Source organism: Acinonyx jubatus, chromosome A2 (genome assembly GCF_027475565.1).
Source record: "Acinonyx jubatus isolate Ajub_Pintada_27869175 chromosome A2, VMU_Ajub_asm_v1.0, whole genome shotgun sequence".
NCBI lineage: Eukaryota > Metazoa > Chordata > Mammalia > Carnivora > Felidae > Acinonyx > Acinonyx jubatus.
The window spans coordinates 13599960-13617043 of record NC_069383.1 but is presented as its reverse complement, the minus strand read 5'-3'; the positions used below and the strand labels follow the sequence as shown (position 1 = coordinate 13617043).

At 46.8% G+C, this 17084-nt stretch overlaps 1 protein-coding gene and 2 long non-coding RNA genes across 4 annotated transcripts in view; 2 read left to right on the top strand and 1 right to left on the bottom strand.

Annotated features, from left to right (window-relative positions):
* The window catches only part of TMEM178B (transmembrane protein 178B), a 356181-nt gene that overhangs the window by 58247 nt on the left and 280850 nt on the right, over positions 1 to 17084 (top strand). The gene's annotated exons all lie outside the window — the stretch shown is intronic.
* On the bottom strand, positions 739 to 16332 carry LOC113604183 (uncharacterized). Its single transcript, XR_003426049.2, has 5 exons — positions 16019 to 16332; positions 13429 to 13561; positions 4954 to 5096; positions 3711 to 3811; positions 739 to 974 (listed from the first exon to the last, which is right to left on the bottom strand). It is a non-coding gene; the product is annotated as an uncharacterized LOC113604183 (long non-coding RNA).
* The window catches only part of LOC128314697 (uncharacterized), a 32514-nt gene continuing 30985 nt past the window's right edge, over positions 15556 to 17084 (top strand). Inside the window, exon 1 of the long non-coding RNA XR_008296579.1 lies at positions 15556 to 16475. This is a non-coding gene — a long non-coding RNA (uncharacterized LOC128314697). The remainder of the gene's footprint in view (positions 16476 to 17084) is intronic.

Sequence of the window (17084 nt, the reverse complement as noted above, 5' to 3'; positions counted from 1 at the left end):
TATCTGGAATATAATAAAATATCCGACAGTTGTACACACACTGCTAAATAAAATGGCTGTACTGAGGACGCTGTGCTGCTTTTCTTGCTTCCTACCGCACTCCGAATACGATCCTCCTCCTTCCTGCAGAGTCAAAGCCTGAGCGGCTTCCTGCCCACTCTGCCTTCTTTCCCACCACCCACCCTGTTGTCCACAGCACTTCTGGCGTGCTGGCTCCCTCTGTTCTGTCCTGCTGGATGGGGTTTTGCACATCCTGTTTCCTCATCTCTGAACACTTCTCTTGTGTGACCCTAGAACCTTCAAGTCTAGGCTTAAAGTGAATCCCCGGTGAAGCTTTCTCAGACTGACGCTTCTCCCCATTTATTTCTTTTCATTCGTAGACTTTGATTTTTTAGAATAGATTTTATTTTTTTTAAGTGTTTATTTTTTAAGAGAGCATGAGAGGGGAAGGGGCAGAGACGGAGGGAGACAGAATCCCAAGCAGGCTCTGCACTGCCAGCACAGAGCCTAACATGGGGCTTGAAGTCTCAAATTGTGAGATCATGACCTGAGCCAAAACCGAGAGTCGGACGCTTAACCGACGGAGCCAGCCAGGCGTCCTTTAGGATAGATTTTAAAGAAAACCTGAGCTGATAGCACAGAGTTCTTGAATAGCCCCTGCGCAGTTTCCCCTATTCATATTAGTGGGGGACATTTTTGACTAATGAAACAATATTAATAACTATATTAACTCCACATTTTAATTCAGATTTCCTTAATTTTTATCTGATGTCCTTTTTCTGTTCCAGGGTCCCATTCAGGATATGACATCACATTTAGTTGTTTTGTCTCCTTGGGTTCTTCTTGGCTATGACAGCTTTTCAGACGTTCATTGTTTGTGATGACCTCGCCAGTTTTGAGGACTGCTGGCTAGATGTTTTGTAGGATGCTCCTCTGTTGGAACTTGTCAGAATTTTTTCCCCCTCATGATTGGGCTAGATAACGGGTTTGGGAGGAAAATCATGTAAAGTGCCGTTTTCATCATAGCATGCTAAAGGCACATCCTATCAGTGTGACTTATGACTGTTGATGTTGACCTTGACCTCCTGGTTGAAGTAGTGTGTGTCAGATTTCTCTACCGTAAGTTACTCTGCACCCCCACCCCGCCCCCGCCTCAACTGTCCTCTTGGGAAGGATGTGAGTAGACATAGCCCACAGCTGAGGAATGGGCAGTTATGCTCCCCTTCCTTTGGGGAGGAGCATCTACATAAGTTATTTGGGATTCTGCGTGAGAGATTTGTTTTCCATTTATTGATATGTTCAGTCATTTACTCATCCATGTAGACTCAAGTATATTTCATACTTTGGGTTATAATCCAGTGCTGCTTAATTTTTCCCCCCAGTTCTACCTTTGACCATTGGGAACTGTTTCACTTGGCTCTTGTGTCTCTTTGACCTTGTCTGGTCGATGTGGGCATTGACTTAGTAAATTATCTTTGAACATCTTCTTAATTTCTGACACCACAAAATGCTCCAAGGTAATCTTGCGTATTTCCTGTCCAGACCTAGAATCAAATATTTCTCCAAGGATCCTTGGTTCCTTTTACTGGAGAATGGTGTTGAAGACCAAGATTGGGGTGCCAGTGTGCTCCTTGCTACTGGAATATTCCCCATGTATTTTTATTACTGTACCCGAAACTTTCATTAGTAGCATGAATTATATAGTATGTTATTTGCTTTCTTGTCTGTCTTTCCCACCTGTATTGTCTGCTCCATGAGGTCAGACATTGTGCTTCACCCATAGTGCCTGATGCATAGTTGACCCTCAAGAAACATTTGTTGAGTGAGAGAATAAGTGAATGAATCTTGGCTGGAAAGCAGGGCTTTGATCGAGAGCTTGAATGTTCATTCAACAGCTGTTTAAAGCCCATATTTCATATGAGCGGTGGTTCAGACTATAGGGGTTTCAGTGTGTAAAGTTTTAAACACAGGTTAGGTTGGTTAAAAGCTGAACAGGTGATATTGAGGATTCCCTTTCTGTACACAGAACTTGCAGATTCATTAACTATGATGTTCACATTCTAATTCTCTAGTCAACTTGTTAATTAAGCTTTATGATTAGAAAAGGTATATATGAATTCTAGCTGAGTATTACACCCTGTAGTGAGATAGCTGGATAGTAAACCCTTTTTTCTTTGCTGGTAGATAGAATAAAGACATTTTTTTTTTTCCTTACTGTTTCCCCCTCCCTCAGCTGCTGTGGGCGAGGAGGTACAAGTAGAGGTACGATGAATGTGCTATAATTGCTTTTTCTCTGTTAAAAGTCACATTTTGGAACAAAGCTAGAGACACGTGGTTAGCCATGTAGTTAAGCACACAGGGCTCGAGCAGGCACTGGTAGGGGAGGTTACACAGGTAGCGTGAGGGAAAGGGTCAGAACTGGTCGGATCTCAAGCTTCAGCCTTCCGCATGGGCGAGTGCACCTTCTAGGAGACAACCCGTCCTTTCAGTGCAGAGCCCAGACAAACCGTGTACTCAGTGTGGGGGCCTCATGGGTGTGTCTCCCAGTGAAGAGCAGGGCCTCAGTTCATCCAAGGGACTCAGGAAAAGTCTTTCAGGGGAAGTGAGGGGAGAGGCGGCATACACGGCCCAGAGACTTGGACACAGGGAGGTGGGGACTTGTCTGCTGGAACTGGAGTTGATGGTAGATACAGGGAGCAGAGCATGGTGCCAGGACTGAGTTCACTACAGGGTAGACTTGGGGTCCCGTGGGCTGGCACCCCATATTTGTCTCTCGTTAACCATGTCCAGGGGCCAAGTGGGGGGGAGTAGGTCACATGACCCCAGCCCTAAGTCAAGGGGAAATGCTGGGCCTGACTTAGGTGTCCTTGGTTATTGTCTGACTTTTAGCTCTGGCTTACCTGATGACGAAATTATTCTAAGGTCGCTTTTGGTTGCATACGGGGTCAGCCAGCAGAATTTGCCGTCGCCCCTGGCCTTTAACTCAAAGGTTGGTTCCTATGCAGCATAAATACCTATGCTCCGCCAGCCCCAGCAGATCGAGTCTCTTCTGGGTTCTGCTGTGCTTCACTTCCCTGCTGTACCTAGTGTCTCTGGTTTCTGAAATCTGGGCAAGGAAGATGCTGTGGCTTTCCCTGGATTTCCTGGAAATCCTAGTTTAAAAGGGCCTCTTCTTTCCAGAGGAGACCTTTATTTCCTCCAGAGACAGAGAAACGGCCTTTATTTCCAGTGTCTTGTAAAAGAAACATCTAAAGTTGGCAGCATGGCAGGTCCGCTCATTCACCCCTGAGCCATGCATTTTGTTGGAAAAGAGTGTTTTACTTTTTCATGCAGCCGTTCTCAAACTTGGGAGTGTCCAGGAATTCAAATGGCCGAGTCTAGGCCCTGCCCTGGGAAAGTCTGGTCGTGTAGGTCTGAAGCAGATATAGGTCACCTTGGTTCCACGCAGAAGTCGAGAGCTCCCCGGCCCGTGGGGGCTGGGGGGGTCACTGTCACTGTAGGACCTACTAGGTGCTGAGCTGCTTCTCTTTTGGCCACAATAGCTCCTGCCCAGTTATGGTGCCTTTGAAAATACTTTGCTGCCTAAACCAAATGCATGCCCAGGGCCGGAATGTGCAGTGGTGGTTCGTTCATTCTCTCTCTCTCTCTCTTTTTCAATTTATTTTTTTAAAAGTAGGCTCCATACCCAACGTGGAACTTGATCTCCTTACCTCAAGATCAAGAGTAGTTGCATGCTCTTCCGACTGAGCCAGCCAGACTCCCCTGTGCAGTGGTTCTTCTAATATTTCTGGAGAACTTTAGGTTTAGGGAGCTGGAGAGAAAGTATTGGGATAAGCAAGAGGAAGGGATATATTGAGAGCTTACTCTATGCCAAGCACAGTACTTTGCACTTTTGTATACAGAATCTCATTTAATTCCAATAAAACTGAACCAAGTAGATAGTCACACCTTTGTTTCTGGGGGAGGAAACTGTTGCTCAGAGAGGTTAATAACCTAACTTGCTGAAGTTCCCATAGGTAGTGGGTGGCAGATAGAGAACTTGGGCTTAGGTCTGTCTGACTTCAAGGCCAGTGGCCATCCCACTTGTCCCTGTCACTGCCTTCTCTTCCATGCTGCCTCTCCGAGGAGAGAACACACAGCCCCAGCTCCAGCATGTGAGTGCCTGGTGGTCTGCAAGCTACTCACGGGCAGGGTGCTGTATTGGGAGGTAGGTAAGAACACAGATTCTAGAATCGGATGCCTGGAAAGGAATCCAGATCCTGCCACTTCTTAGCAATGCAACACTACACATGTCAGTTTCTTGGACCTTGTTGCATCATCTATAAATAAAGGGTAAGAATATCTATCTCGTGGGATTGTTATGTGTACTAAATAAGTTGATATAATACGTAGTGCCTTGTATATAGTGGCCACTGTTGGAGTATTAGCTGCTGCTTTATTACTGTAGCCACTATTGATTTTGGTACCCTTAGTGCTTAGCATGACCTGTGGCCCATTATTGGGGCTTAGGGACGTTGGTGAATACATACATTCATTCTTCTTCCACTTACTCTCAACCTTCCACCATTCTTTCCTACCTCTTCTGTGCATTCTCTCACTCCCCAAGCCACAGAAGTTAACCTACTTCCCCTGCTTTGGATGTTTGTGACTTCACGTGTCCACGTGAGAGGATTTCAAGGAGAATTGTGAGAAGGCACAGAGAGATGAGCATCTACCCTTATCGTCTGTATTTGTGTTTCTGTGGGTGGACAGATCCAGAAGACTATGAGTATTTCCATGAATTTGCACGTTGGGGCATCATTCTGCATTTTTGGGGTGGATTATGAGGAGTAGCGAGGATGTATAATTGCTGACAGTGTCTCACGTGGTGCTACTCTTCTTGAATTGGGTATCAGCCTGGGGTTTTAGAGAGGAAAGATTTGATAGATTTGATAGTGAAATCATTTTCCTTACCTGCTTCTCCCTTCTCCCTCCCTGTGGGAGAGTGGGAAGATGGGCTGTGTACAGAAGAGCTCAGGCTGGAGTGATCAGGTAGGAGGCAGACAGAGAAGCCTTGTGTGTTGAATTTAGCAACTTGCCTTTTATCTCCGAGGAATCTAGAAAGGAGGGATGGGGTAAGATAGTTGCATTTTAAAAAGAAAAATGGAGCATGGGGGATGGGTTTGAGCGCTTCCATGCTGGAGGCAGGGAGACCAGGAAGAAGGTGACTGTGGCAATCAAGGCTCTGATAGAAGCAATGAAAGGAGAGGACAAGGGTGTGAGCTGAAATCAGCAGGGCTTAAAGATCAGTTGGACACTTCGGTGAAGGAGGAGTCAGGTGCTTTGTGTGGGAGAGTGGGTGCATGATGCTGCCATCAGCAGAGACAGAATACAGCTGGAGAAACAGGTGGGACTGGGAGTGAGACAGGGATTGAGCTGAGGACCATTGGAGTTTGGGATAGTCCTAGCATGCCCGGTGACAGATGTTAAAGAAGCTGTTGGATATGCAAGACTGAATTTTGGAGGAGGCACATCTTCTTGTAGGTGGTCATTGAAGCCATGAGTGAAGGTGAAGTTGGCCAAAAAGAACCTATGGAATGGAAGAGAAGAGAACTGTATTAATTTCCTGTGACTGCTGTGACAAATTGCCACAAACTTTAGTGCCTTAAAACAACCCAAATTTATTATGTAACACCACAGGATGTCAGAAGTCTGAAATGGGTCTTATGGGACTAAAATCAAGATGTCAGCAGCGCTGTGTTCTTTCTGGAGACTTGAGGGGTACAGTCTCTAAAGGCTGCCCATGTTTCTTGGCTTGTGGCCACATCACTCTTACCTCTGCTTTCGTTATAACTTCTCTGACTCTGACCCTGCCTTCTTTTTATGAGGATCCTCATAGTTACATTGGTCCTCCCTGGATCATCTATGCTAATCTCCCCTTTGTACCTGCAAAATCCCTTTTGCCACAGAAGGTAATCTGTTCACATGTTTCAGGCATTAGGATGTGGGCATTTTTGGGGGGCAAGTATTCTGTCTTCCATAAGGACCTGAAACAGAACTCCAAGGTTTACTGTCTTTAAAGGCACAAACAGAGGGTGAGGAGTGTGTGAAGGAGTCAGAAGTTAGAGTAGGGAGAATGAGGAGACCATGGCTTTGAGGATGGTTGGGGGTGGGGGGAGATGGTAGAGAACCTCAAGAAGAGAGAATGATTGTTCCTGTCCAATGCACTAGGTTCTATAAGATAGAGATCAAAAGATGACCATTGGGCTTGACCACCAACAAGCAGTTCATTTTTTCAACAAGCATTTACGGAGCGTCTACTTTGTGCCAGGCGCTGTGCTAGGTGCTGAAGATACAGCAGTGATGGAGGCACAGCCCCTGCTCACACCCTGGTGTTGGGGAAGCCAGCAAGAATCAAGTAAACAAATCGCATGGTTGTAACTGCTAGGTGAGGAGTCAAATTAGCAAACGTGAAAGAGAACGACTGGGGAGCGCTCTTCAGAGGTGACATCCGGATGATGAGTGACTCATTGAATAGCAGGGATGCCATTCTAGGCACCGGAAGCAGCTAGTGAAAAGGCCCTCACTGGTCCAGGCTCTAGCTTGGCCGGGACAGGGAGGTGCTTGGTGTGGCTGTAGCACGAGGGTGAGGAGAAGGGCGGTGGGGGATGAAGTTGGGAGAGGCTGTGCATCATGGCTTTGGGATTTAAATGCCAGGTAAAGAGTGTAGATTTTGTTCTAAGATTTTGTTGGAGGAGGTCAAGGGTGAAACGGAAAGACTGGTAAAAGAGGCAATTGCAGTGAGAGTTTATGCTGGTTTCAGCCGGGATTGTAGTAGTTGTTAGGGGTGAGTTCTGTCCTCCAAAAAGATCTATTGAGCCCCTGGTACCTCTTAATGTAATCTTACTAGGAAATAATATCTGTGCAGTTGTACTCAAGTTACAATGGGACCATACTTGGTTCGAGTGGGCCCTGATCCAACATAACTGGTGTCCTGTTTATAAGAGGGAAATTTGCACAGAGAGAAGGAGAGTGCCTTGTGCCCACGAAGGCAGAGATGGGAGTGCTGTAGCTTCAAGCCAAGGGACACCATGGCCACCACCAGAAGCTAGGAAGGATTCTCTCCTACAGGTTACGGGGGGAGTGTGGGCTCTGCTAACACCCGATTCTGGAATTACAGCCTCCAGCACTATGAGACCCATCCATTTCTGTTCTAAGGCACCCACTTCATGGTAGTTTGTTATGGCAGCTTAGGAAGCTGATAAGTGGAAAAGATGGGGATGGGATGGGGGGGGGCAGGTAGAGCTGACAGGATTTGCTGATGGATGGAGAGTGGGAGGTGAAGGAAAGGGAGCAGCTGAGGACAAAGTCGATTTGTGGCCTGAGCAACGGGGTGGCTGATGATTCTCTTTCCCGAGATTGGAAATAGTATGGATGGAACAAGTTTGGGGAGCAAAATCGAGACTTGACTATGTGAGTCAGAAGCTGAGCTGGAGGTATAAATTTGAGGGTCATTAGCATATAGATGGCATTGAAATAATGAGAGTAAGTGAAGTCACCCGGGGAGAGAAAGTTTCAGGCAACCCTGAACGGCCTTGAAAATGCCTCAAGTGGAGGAAACCGTGTTTTCAAACATCGGATGCCCTGGACTTTTTAGGGGTTCCAGTGGGGATGTGTGCTACGTGCACAGATCTGCCTGGTGAAGTTAAATGTGTATTTCTTTTACGTGGTCTGGTTTGAAAACCTGTCCGAGCTATTTTGAAGCTTCCTGTATCGAGAGGCAGGATCTGTTTTTTCCCTCCAGATTCCTCCCTCCTACACTGGCCAGTAATTGTATCAGTCTTGGAATTTGCTTTGATGAATGTGGCAGAAGCAATATCATGCTAGTTGTAGAGCACGGGCTCTGGAGGTCTTGCGGCTTCCGACTTGACTCTCTTGAGTCCCCACTGCTCCTCCATAAAGATGCTTGGGCTCTGTACTAACAATGGTCTGGGTGCAGTTGGGTGAGACCAGCAACAGAGCCACCTAGTCAGCCCTGAGAACTGGGGGAAATCATACACTGTTGTTTTCAAGTCCCAAGGTTACAAACTGGTTGGTTACACAAAGGGATGTACTTGGTGTAGCGCTTGTAGTCACTTAGGTAAGATAGTACGGAGGGAAATAGCTGACTGCTGTTCCGGGTCATGGAAATAAATCGGGATTTAATCTAGATATGATTAAATGGAAATCCAAAAGGTCGTGGAATAATACATCATTCATGAAATGATAAAATACAGAAGGCACATTTCAGAGACCACATGGCACTCAATAAATCATTCCTTCAAAAAATATTTAAGGGTCTACTTGCTACAGTATGCCTGGTGGGGCAGTAGGTGAGGGGTACAGAGGTGAATGAGACGAGGTCTCCATACTGTCATGGACTTAATGGAGTTTATTGTTAAGTGTGTGGCGAGGAAGGGCCGTGGAGGCAGAGAGTGTGGTTAAGGATAACAATGGCGGCTGTTGATGGACTGGGTCCTATGTACTTTGTGTCCCTGTCGAGACCTCACCACAACCCTATGTGGTAGGGATGATTCTTCTCCGTGCTACGCATGAAGAAACTGGGCCTTGTGATGGATAAGCAGTGTAGCCAGGGTTACCCAGCTGGAAAGGGGTGGGTAATACTACCAGCTGTGTCTGACTCTGCAGTTTGTACTCTTTCCACCAAGTGTCTTATTTTCCCATTAATCCCTCACCCAACTCCGGTTAGAGGGCCAGATTGCAGGGTGGGCTTTGGGGTTCCTTTCTGGGTTGGCAGTTGGCATTGGGAGGATTGATCTTGAGTTGTTGAAAAATCACTGTGGAAATACAGCCCCCCATTCTCTCTACCCAAGGAGAACCTGGATTCATTGGAGAGGGGAGGGCCACATGAAACCATACCGTCAGGATTTTAATCTGTGAAATCTCAAAAGATCCCTTCTCCCTCCCTAAATATACTTTAATAGGGCTGGCTCCCCTTTTCCCCTCCCCGCCCCCCCCCCCCCCCCCCCCCAAGACGTTTCATCATTGTATCAGATTCTGGCAAAGCCACATGGATGTCAGCTGCAAAGGAGAAAGCCACTTGCAGTCAGTGCCCTTGGCCTGTCTGGTCCCGCCTGGCCATTCCACCTGCATCCTGTGGCCTCCACGGCTTGGAAATGGCAGCCAGGTTCCACTGGCAGAGCTGGGACGTGGTGTCCCGGCCAGCGGACGCTGCTGCAGTGGGGGCGTGAGCTAAGATTGAAACGGGCAGGTCATTTGACTCTTGGGGAGATGGGTCCTGGCCAGGCGGTCCTCCTGTGCTGAGAGGAAGGGTGTCATGCAGGGTCTGAGAGAGCCTGTGGCCACTGCATTCCCAAGAGTCTGGCTGACAAGAGGGCCTGAGCGGGGAGGCCAAAATCAGCCTCTCAGGTAGGGATCCAGGCAGACAGTTCCATATCCTGGGAGGCCAGGAATGGCTGTCAGTCCTGGGGGCCTTTGCACCGGTGTGGGCGGCTCTCCGCAGGAGACCGTTCTTGATGGCTTGGGGCTGGCGGCCTTGCACGGGCACCGTCTCTGGGAGGGTGGGCCTAAGGGTTCGACAAGATGTGCCGACTTGGCTTCCAGCCTTTGCAAAATGGGGGTCCCTTCAAAGACACTTGCTCCTTTTTGCTCCTCCTGGATTCTAGGTTCTCTGAATCCTGGGACTTGAGGGCAGAATCTAACCACAGGTCTCTTATTTCTATCCAGACAAGACTTTGTCCTGACTGGATATTGAGGACGATTTTGAACTTAAAAAAAAAAAAAAAATTTTTTTTTTTTTTCCCCACTGACGTGGCCTTGCTCTGCGGTGGCTGCAAGCATGGGGCTATAGGATCTGGAACATCCACGGTGGGTAAATGGGAAAGGCAGACCAATCCAGTGCTCAGTGGAGGACCTCCAACCAGAGAGATGGCAGTCCCCCTGGAAAGAGCTGACAGGTAGGCACCTTAACTGGATCGGCAGCTAGGCACGTTCTGTTGGACCTCAGTAGAGGCCAAGGCCAAACGTCAAAGTATGTTCTTTTCTCTTTTTAAATATAGCTACTGTTCATTTTATTAGCAGTATCTAACATTCCTCAGATATTTACTAGCATGCCAGAAACTTTGCCAGGTGCGCTACCGAGATTAGTTCCCACAACACTATGAGGTGGATGGTATCAGAACCCCTTTTGCACAGATGGTGAAACAGAAGTGCAGAGAAAGTAGGGAACTTGTCCTCAGTCACCTGAATGGTAAGTTGTGGACCCAGGGATTTGGCGGAGGCCTGAGCACTCACCCATGCTGCCTCCAGTGGGCAGAGAAAAACTGTGCACAGGGTAGAAAGTTTACAAAATGTAACAGAAAAACAAATCATCTCTAGTCTCTCTCTCTCCCCAACGGTAGCTACCGCTACCGCTAATATATTTTCCGTGCAGGTAAGTATGTAGCTTAAAAAAGGGTTACAAGACCTCCTGCCTTCTAGACTGCTCTTGTACATTCTGCATTCGATTTTGAATGTTTTCCAGTATTAAATATATTCAACACCTTGATCTGTAATGGCTGCAAAGTATTTTATTATAAAGGGATCTATAGTTTGGAAAGTCTCTAATTATTGGAACTTTAGGTTGTTTATAAATTTTGTTGTCATAAAAATTGCCATGATTAGCAGCTTGATGAATCTTTGCATCCACCTCGGAAGACTGCTGGAAGATAAACTCTTAGAAATGGTGTTTCTACATCGAAAGGGATGTACATTATAAAGGCTCTTGGTATTATTGAAAAGAACTCTTTCTGGAAGGTCTGTACTAATTTCCTTTCTCACTAGCAGAGTATAGGGCACCTCTTTTACAGCTCTTCCAACAGTGGATATTGTATTATTATTATTTTATTCTCTTGTTTTCACCAGAGAAATTTCACAGTCTTTGATTACTAATGACATTGGACGCTAGGCTTATCAGCCACATGTAGTTCCATTGTGAATCTCCTTTATTAGAGTAATTCTTTCCTTATTGATTTGGATGAGCTCTTCATATATGAAGATACGGCATGAGCCTTTTATCCTAGGTTGTAGATATTTTTTCCATTTGCTGTGTACTTTTATATTGAGTTTTTTTTTTTTATGTAAAGAAGTTTTAAATTTCTAGGTGATCATGTCTACTAATCTTTGCCTTTACTGTTTTTACTTTTGGTTCCGTTCTGGATGATACATATCTCTGTTTAAAAAAAATTGTTTTTTTTACTCATTTTTAAGTCCTTCATTTGACAAACACTTGAGTGTCTGTGCTGTACCTGGCCCATCATAGGCATTTGTGGTATATAAGTAAGATGGATGAATTTCCCACTTTGGACTTTTTCCTGAAAAAGGGAGATTTCTACCTGAAACTTTCTACCTGAAAATTGCTGCCTGAAATTCACTTTTAAATACAGTGAGAAGAGAGTTTCTAGGAAGATGGTCTTTCTTTGCAGGGTCACTTGGATCTTGGTTGAACTCTTGTGGTAGCTCTGCCTTTCACAGAAGGAAAGAGTTAAGAGGGAAAATCTTTTTTAATATTTACTTTGAGAGAGAGCATGAGTGGGGGAGGGGCAGAGGAAGAGAGAGAGAGAATCCCAAGCAAGCTCCATGCTGTCAGTACAGAGCCTGACGTGGGGCTCGAACTCTCGAAACATGAGATCGTGATCTAAGGTGAAACCAAGAGTCAATTGCTTAACCAACTGACTCACCCAGGCACCCCAGAGGAAAATTCTTAAAAAAAAAAAATTTTTTTTAACATTTATTTTTGAGAGACTGAGCAAGATGGAGCATGAGTAGGGCAGGGGTGGGGGTGGGGGTGGGACACAGAATCCGAAGCAGGCTCCAGGCTCTGAGCCGTCAGCACAGAACCAATGCGGGGCTCGAACCTACGGACCGCAAGATCATGACCTGAGCCTAAGTCGGCCACCCAACCGACTGAGCCACCCAGGTGCCCCCCAAGAGGAAAATTCTTTAGCTAAGGCCAGAACTTTAAGCCTTGAACCAAAATGGCTTTCTGTCTCGATGGAAGATCTATTCTGAAGAGGTCAGTGTCCCTTGACCCAATCAGACTGTAAAATTCCAGACCACTTGCCACAGGCCAGTTAATCCTGCAAGGGCCACTGAGGCCCTTCTTCTGAAATTGGTCTCCTTGGGTAGGCTTGTGCCCTCATCCAGAACAGACCTGAGGCTTTGCTATAATTAAGAGTTCCTAGATGGCTGCTTTTGCATAATAGATCCTGCAGAGGTGGCTTGGTATGGAAAAGAAGACTTGGCTTGACCCCTTCAGTTCCTGCTGTCCCTGAAGCTGATGACACAGCACCTTCCTTGTTCAGTCTTGGTGCAGTGGCCCTTTCACATGAGTTTGTGAATAAATACCAGATGCTTTCTCCACGGAAGGCGACAGGCCCAGGATGCACAGTGGCTGTTGGATAGTCACAGTTCTGGTTCCTTGCTGGTTACCTGGACCTGGGTCCCTTGGCCCCTGGAATACAGCTGTTGACTTTTCTAGCCATGGTGAGAAAAAAGGAGAGTAGGGGTTTGATTTTCTTGCTATTGCCCTAAATTGGCCAATGTGTGGAGGATTCCCAGGACAATGTAGTAGGTGTCCAGGACTGAAAACAGGGGTAGTATGGACAGCAAGAATCAGAACACTGGGCTTCCTGGCAGAAGATTTGGACAAAGAATTCTGAGAGGCACGTTCTCATGATACAGGGATAGAGCTCATGGAGCCCTTGCTGCCCTGACTGGGATCCTGGTAAGAGCTCTTGCGTCCTTGGTGATTGTTTCTGTTTTCTTCTCTGAGTAGCCTGCTCTGTAGGGAAGGGACCTCTCTGTGCCAGGGCAGGCCACCAGTCCCTGGTGGAGGGATAGTGCACCATGCTGTGCTGTATACTGGTTCTCAAGGAACACTACCACTCTCGATTTGTAGTGCTCCCCCGTTTCCATGGTCTACATACTCCCACCAGGGCTGATGTCGAGCTACCAACAGTTTAACCAGTGGCTCACAAAATTGGCTCTTGGGAGCTGTTAGGAGCAGACTGCAGGCTGTCACGGGAAGTACTGTCACCCTTCCAGGGGGCTTGGTGCCCACGTCTGAAGGAGAGGCTGTGTTTGCCTGACCTGGGCTCAGCCAGGTATCTGAGGTGCCAGTGATCCTGATAACCTCCTGGCTCTTCAGGGAGGCCTCAGTTTCTTCCCCGGGTGGTCCTTTTCTTTGGCAGTTTCAGAGCGTGACTCCTGGCATGATCCATCTTAAATATGGAGTGACCCACTTTCGATGGCTCCCTTAGACAGTTGAACTCCTCCTGTATTTCTAGCATAGTACTGCAAATCTTCTCCATGGCACTGATCACTCTGTTACTAACTAGATGTGTGACCTCGGGACGATCGCTTATCCTCCTCGGGCCTCAGTGTCCTTACCTGTAAAGTGACGGGGTCGGGATGGATGATTTCTTAAGGTCTCTTGCAGCCCTAACATGCCATGATTTTAAGAGTCTTTGAACAACAGCAATATTTATAGTAAATGATCTTCCAGTTCAGGCTGGCTCATAATCTGAAGCAGAGAGGAACATGCTAAGTCATTTGGGGAAGAAATGTTATTTTTGAGTACCATAGATGCTGGTAATAAAACACAAATTCCAAAACGAAAGGAATTGGGCCACATTTCTTAGGTACAAAAGACTGACACCTTGAAAAACGACGGGGTTAATAGATTCAGCTATGATGATCCCTGTGGTTCCAGCTCCAGAAGAAAGGTCCTCCTGGGAAATCAACAGGAACTCTTTTAGACAGATCAACTCTAAATTATGGAGGGATTATCCGGGTTAAATCTTGCTTTCATGCTTTTTGACTGCATCTATTCTGCTTAATTACTTACTTGGTTGGCATCTCAGATTTCCTCTATTTTCGTGCAGCCTGCAGGGACTCCCTCTGATGAGATAGGGTGCTATCTTGAAAGAGCAGTGGATTAGCAATCAGGAGACCCAATTTCCAACTGGTGGTAAGACTCTAACAGATGATTTCTCCGATCTGGGTCTCAGGTGCATTTATTGAAAAATGAAGGATGTGGGCTAGATCAGTGATTCACAGCCAAAGGGCATTACAGAATGTCACTGACTTTGTCTGGCCTTGGTTCACAGGTGTGTTTGGGGCTCGGGTCTGCTCCACCTGGCTCTGTTTTCCGGGACTAGTGGACTCCCCTAGGCAGTTCCTCTCTCAACACTGGAGAAATGGAGAACACAGTGCCTCCCTTCTGGAGGCCAAGGCTGAATTGAGTCTTGCTGGCCCTTTTGCCTACAGCACACCGGCCAAGGCAAGTGACGTGGCCAAGCTGGATGCCCTTGGGGCAGGAGTTTATGCTCCTCCTCTCCTGGGACAAACTGAAGTCATACGGTGACCTTGGGAATCGGAAGGGGTGAAGATCGGGAACAGTATACAGCCTCCCAGAGAGGGCCTCTCGTCCGTCATTTTATAGAACAGCTTCAAGATAAGAAACAGAGGAAGGCTGATCGCCTCCCTGCCCACACACAACACATACACAAACAAAATCCAAAATACCCAACAACGATAACAATAGTGAGAACACACTGGGAGCACAGGTAGTAAAGGCTGCCTACTTCTCTGGGTGGCTGGAGGTCAGGTCCTATAGCCGGTAGTCTTATTTGAAAATAGTTTTAGTTGTACGAAGCCTCAGTTCCACAGCTGTGAAATGGGGCTAGTAACCTCAGTCTGTGTCCTCAAAGGGTGGCTGTGAGGCTTGGGTTAAGGAAATAGCTGTGACGTTTTAAGCATGATGCTTGGCACATAATGGGTGTTGGGAAGACATTTGTTTCTCTTCCTTGCCCATCTTTGAGCCCATCTCCTTCTGGCTGGATTATGAGATCAGCCGCCTCTCTGTGCTGCTGTCACCCTGCCTTCAAATTCTCTCCTAATGGCTCTGCTTTTTCCTGTCCCTGTGCCTTCATTGGGCACTCTGCCCTGCTTGGTGCATCCTCTCTTTTGCAAAAATAGTATTTTTCCTTTATGGCTAGCATGAGTCCCACTTTCCTTTGCTAACAGATAGCAGCTCACAACAGACTCTTTCTCTTTACCATTCGGTATTTAACCTTGTGTGGCCTCTTGTTGCCAATTGATGTCTGCTGAAAGTTCAAGGACAGAATCCATGGTTGACCCGTCTCCATATGTCTTATACCAGCCCTTTGCAAAGAATGCAGTAGGTGCTTAGTATTTGTTGAAAGACTAGAAAAAACCGTCTGGTCCCTAAAGCCATCACCTTTATCGGTGTGATGTGACTGAGACCAGAGGACCAGCAGGAACTCATGGGGTCTCATGGGGACTCACATAGGAGGCTGCTTTGGTGGGGAGCTCAGGGTGCCCCAAGCCTGGCCCTGGGTCATGTGGTCTCAGGAGAAGCTCCAGAGTGCTGGGACCCACTGATAAGCCACTAGGCTGGTGACTGGCCAGCTGTCTGGCCACTGTTTAGACACGGAGTTGACCCCCGCCTGGCCCACATGCCAAAGGAACAAGCCTTTATTTTTAAAATTTTTATTTATTTTTCATGTTTACTTTTGAGAGAGACGGGGAGAGAGAGAGAGAGTGAATGAGCAGGGGAGGGCCAGAAAGAGAGCAAAACACAAAATCTGAAGCAGGCTCCAGGCTCTGATCTGTCAGCACAGAGCCCAACCTTGGGTTTGAACTCAGGAACTGTGAGATCATGACCTGAGCTGAAGTCAGACGCTCAACTGACTGAGCCACTCGGGTGCCCGAGGAACAAGCCTTTATAGTTTATTCTTGTCTGGGGTGGAGTTGGGGTCCCTGCCGGTGCCTTGTGGGATAATAGTTGCTTTTCTGCTTCACAGAACTTCATTCTGTGGGTGACCTCTTCATTGTCCTTGTCTTGAGTTAGGGAGCTTTGAGAGATTGAAGGTTAATTGGAGATTTAGGAGTTAAAAAGGGGTGGAGGTGGGGAGGGTACGAGAAAGGAGGGAAGAGTTTGGTAGTGTTTTTGTACCTTGTGTGAATTAAAGATATCTGTGTCCCTTGTTCTTCATCGCAGGAATGACTTCCCCACACTGACCCAGTGGCTCAGGCCAAAACCCTAGGAGTGCTTTTCAGCACTTCCTTCCCCTTTCCGAGCCCACCTGTGGTCTGTCCCACCTTTCCTCCATGTTCTGTCCCTCGTGTGATCCTGTTCTCCTCACGTCTCCCCAGGACCCCCATTATGACCTTCTCATGGCAGCTGACTCTTTACCGCCCCGCCCTCCTGCCCCCCTACAATGTAGCTTCTAGAACCACAGCCAGAGTGAGGACTTCAAACTCTAAATAAAATAATGTTGTTCTCCTCAAAACCCTCGTGGCCTACAGTTTCATGGACTATAAATGGCAAGCTCCTTGCCATGAAACAATATGGTGGTTCCTCAGAAAGAGAAACCTAGAATTACCGTAGAATCCAGCAGTTCCACTTTTGGGTATGTGAGTTGTTAGAAAATAAGCTGAAGCATAATAAAAATTTGAAGCGTTGGAGCAAAACTTGAGTTGGGTAGTGCTGTATAGGGTGGTCAGGAGCACTCCAATGGCAGGAGCTAAGGGAGGGACTAGTATAGAGAAGAGGTGGAAACAAAGCCAAGGACGTTCTTTGATTGGTTATAGCTTGAGTGTGTTCCTTATTTGGGAAAGCCTAGTTGGTTGGTTGTGATGAGTTGTCCTTAGGTTTTGGTTTCTTAAGGCATTACAGACTTACGTGTTGGTTTGCTTACTTAGGCTGCTGAAGTGTCCAAGCCACCTCGGTCTAATGACCTCCATGTTTAATTACTTAATGACCCAAAGGAATTGGAAGCAAGGTCTCAGAGATGTTTGCACATCCATGTTCATAGCAGCACTGTTCACGATAGCCTAAAGGTAGCAGCCATGTAAGTGTCCATTGGTAGATGAATGTGTACACAAAGTGTGGCATATTCTCAGCGTGGACTGTTACTCAGCCTTAAGGAAATCTTGTCGCATGCTATAGTTTGGATGAATCTTGAGGACATTATGCAAATGTGAAATAAGGCAGTCATGAAAGGACAAATACTGAATGA